Source organism: Crocodylus porosus, unplaced genomic scaffold (genome assembly GCF_001723895.1).
Source record: "Crocodylus porosus isolate Cpor-Errol unplaced genomic scaffold, CroPor_comp1, whole genome shotgun sequence".
NCBI lineage: Eukaryota > Metazoa > Chordata > Crocodylia > Crocodylidae > Crocodylus > Crocodylus porosus.
Window position 1 is genome coordinate 32,790,889 of NW_017728947.1, and position 3,699 is coordinate 32,794,587.

Genomic DNA, 3,699 nt, shown 5'->3' on the forward strand with positions numbered 1-3,699 from the left:
ACATCCTTCCAGGTTGAGAAGGACCCATCCACTACCACCCTCTGGGTGCGGCCCTCCAGCCAGCTGGCAACCCATTTGACCGTGTGGGTGTCAACACCACAGTCCCCCAGTTTCTTAATGAGAATCGGGTGAGAGACAGTGTCGAAAGCCTTCTGGAAGTCTAGGAAGACTATGTCCACTGCTACTCCTGCATCTAATGATCTGGTGATCTGGTCATAAAAGGCCACCAGGTTGGTCTGACAGGACCTGCCACTGATGAACCCATGTTGGTTACCCCTAAGCATGCAGTCACCTGCTAGTCCCTCCTGGATATGCGCCAGAATAATTTTCTCAAACAGTCATGGGGCTGACTAAATGCTCACAGACATGCTGTATTGCTGCCCAGAAACACACATCCCAGCCTATTTCAAAGGCTTCCCAGGCTTGGAGACAGATGACAGCACATGTCAAAGTAAACTGGCTGGCCCGCATATCTCTTTTCTACAACATGCCCCCATTTCCCTCCCAGCTGTCAGCCATTCAGACAGCAGTCCCAGAGTGGGCTTGCTGTCTTTTCAAGATGGTCAATTTCCCATCCAGCAGCCAAATGGATCCTTACTTCTTTAGCACCAGTCAAGACCCAATTCCAGTGCAGGTTGGGTGAGTCTGGTATGGGTCAGGTGCTATCTGGGTGCTGGTGGACTGGGTGCTGTCTAGGTACTGGTGGATTAGGTGCCAGCAGGTCTGGGTATGGGGAACCAGGTTGAGGCAGTCTGGTTCTGTTGGGGGGCAGGAGACAGGTATCCAGTTCCAGGAGTGGGAGGTGGTCTGGAAGCTATGAGTACAGTGGGGATCAATGCAATTTGCAGGGGGGGAAGGAATCAGAGTCTAGTGTCCCTGCCTCCTCTAATACCCCCAAGTGCATTAACAAGGCCCCCTACATTCCCAGAGCCCTATAACTACCACAAAAGGACTCTACCTGAGAGGCCCGTCTATGTTGGTGTTGGAGGGTTGGAGAGCTCCAGGTACCAGGCATGTCAATACACTTTGGCACAGGACGGGGGCTAGGATGCTACTCACCCCCATCCATACCCAACCTTCATTGACCCCCACAGTTCCCAGAGCCCCCAAACATTTCCCCTTGATCACCAACACAGATACACTGGGTCCCAGCACGGTGAGTCAAGGGGCTACTTGAATAGTGGATATAGGGGTGGGGGCAGAACATCCCATGCTGGTGGTGGAAGGGGGTGGTTGATCCAGCTCCAGGAACAGCCCAGGGTCTGGGATCTGTGGGGAAGATCAAGGGACTCAGGGTCTGAGAGATTACACTGCTCCTGCCATTCCCTAGGCAAATTAGAGACATAGAAAAAAAATCTGCCCAACTGGGTCTGCAGAGTCTGAGTCATTGGCATGGGTGAATCAGGAGGCTGAGGACCAGTGCTGAATCCAGATCCAGGAGGAAGTTGGCAGGTCCATGTGGGGAGTGGTTAGTAGCTTTCCCTTGCCTGCTTAATGTTCTGGGGGTGGGGGGGCAAGGGATTAACAGCTGCAGCTATCTGGGGCCGCAGAGAGAGAGGATGGGTTTTCCCAGGCCTGGGGGAGGGATTTGGTCTGTGACTCAATCAAAGCAGTGGGAATCCAGCTGAGTCAGAAAATCTCTCTGGACGGGTGAAGAAAGCCAGGGCAAAGCACATTAAGATGCCAGAGGACAATGGGAGAGCTTCTGTCTCAGACAGGTAAATGTACAAATATTTGTTAAGCTGGTAGAACCCTGACAGGATAAGACTCCTACCTTGTCAGACAAGATTTGAATTTATACCATAGGGACCATTTTCAGACCACAGTAACTACTGTGAATGCTTGCATACTTAAGGTTTCTACCAGTGGAACTGCAATTCTCCCAGTAGAATTGTAACACTTGCACATAACCCCACCTGAAACAATTTATTTAAAAACAAATGTTTATGTACTCTATATGTAATATAAGACCTGTAGCACTGTATTGAACTGTGAAAGTAGAATTGATTAGAAGCTGACCACAAACAAACGTAATTGTTTTCACTATCTGATTCAAAGCTAAAAAAAGGCACAAAGCAAACATCATAGGGTGCTGAAAGTAAATTAAGTTTTCAACATCCTTTTGGTTCTGTGAATACCAGGTGCTGTTTGTTATACAGGCAAGAAAATTAGGTTCTAAAAAAATACGATTTTTAACATGACAGTGTTCTTTTAAAGCTAATGAAATGCAAATCATTATGCATATATTTACATTTAATTAGGACAAGATTGAAAAGTTACAGAAATGAGCAAGTCCCTGTACAGTTCAGAACACAGACATTTCAGGTCTGTAAGAGACTAGAGTAACTCAACATATGGGAAACAAGCTAAGAGCAGAACAGAACTGCTAAATGACTGAGATAAATATTACACCCACCTCTCTTGTCCTTATCAAAGATTCAGGTTTTTTAATATATATTTTGTGCATGTGCGTATACACACACACACACGCAACAGGGTTTTTTAAAACCAATTAAATGTATATATGTATACACACACACGCGCATATTGCAAAAAAACTGGTTTGATTGGAAACACAGGTAACACACAGTATCTCTGATAGGGCATTACAGTTACAGGAAGAAGGGTTTATCTAAAAGACTTTGCAGTTTCTGTTCAACAACAAAAGCTCATCAGACACTTGAGTGTGGTATTCTATCCTACCTTCAAAAGCCATGAAAAGAAAATTCTACCAATGAAACTGAAGCAAGAAACTTGATAAAGCAAGATCATGTTAGAGCCTCTTGCATAATTCAATTTCCCCTTTTTGGAACGCTCTTGACCTGCCTGTAAAGGGTATTTAACTTTTTCTCCTAAACCCCATTGCTTGTAGTTTCTGTGTGGAGAGAAACTTCCCACATGAAAAGATCTTACCTTGGGGCACATTTTAAAGGGTTAAGTCCTCAGGACACCTGCTCCAGGAAGCCAGCGGAAAGAAGAGAAAAAAGTATTTATGAGAAGTAAATTGCTCAGGGAGTAGTGTGACCTGCACTTGCCCACAGAGAGTACTGAGCCTGAACAGGATTTCAGCCAGGCTGCCTTCTGCAGTCCCTCCCTCCCTCCCTCCCAAGTCCCCACCCTGCATTCAGCTCACAATGTAGCCAAGTCAGAAGAAGAGAGAGATACAGAGTTAAGCCAAGGGAGGAGGGGAATAAATGGGAAGCAGAGGGACAATGGAACTGGGAGAGAAAGAGGGAGCAAAGGAAGGAAACTCAAACTAAAGGAAATAAAAAAGAGGACCTTTTCTGGGTTGTTGGGGAAGATAGAAGTAAGAGTGATCTGAAGAGCTACCCCAGCCTGGTCAGAACAGATGCAAATGGTTTGTTAAATAAATTCTGATCCCTCCCCCTATCTCCATGTGCCTTTGGCTCTAGCACATGGAAAAGTACACCACCTCAGGAAAGGGCACAAAAAGCATACTTCACATTTTCAAACCTGGCAAACTAAAGTTACCCTCTCTTTTTCCTCCTCCTTCTACAGAAGCAGAGACTGGCCATGGCAGGACATAGCAAGGTGGGCTAGTGCTCTAAAGTAGTACAGAAAACTCTCTAAGGTGCTTGGCTGTTGTGTCTTTCTCACATGATCATGGCCATACTGATCACTAGATATGGAGTCAGAAGATGGAGGATCTGGCTTAACTAATTCCTATAAATTTCATAT

The 3,699-nt window shown here is 45.9% G+C and overlaps 1 protein-coding gene across 4 annotated transcripts in view; it reads right to left on the reverse strand.

Moving 5' to 3' along the window:
* Positions 1-3,030, reverse strand: part of SHANK2 (SH3 and multiple ankyrin repeat domains 2) — a 771,218-nt gene extending 768,188 nt beyond the window's left edge. For 3 of the 4 annotated variants that reach the window (XM_019551544.1, XM_019551542.1, XM_019551541.1), the window contains exon 1: positions 2,914-3,030. The gene's annotated coding sequence lies outside the window, so the exon portion shown is untranslated. The remainder of the gene's footprint in view (positions 1-2,913) is intronic. The other variant, XM_019551543.1, reaches the window with a different exon arrangement.
* Positions 3,031-3,699: the final 669 nt, after the last annotated feature.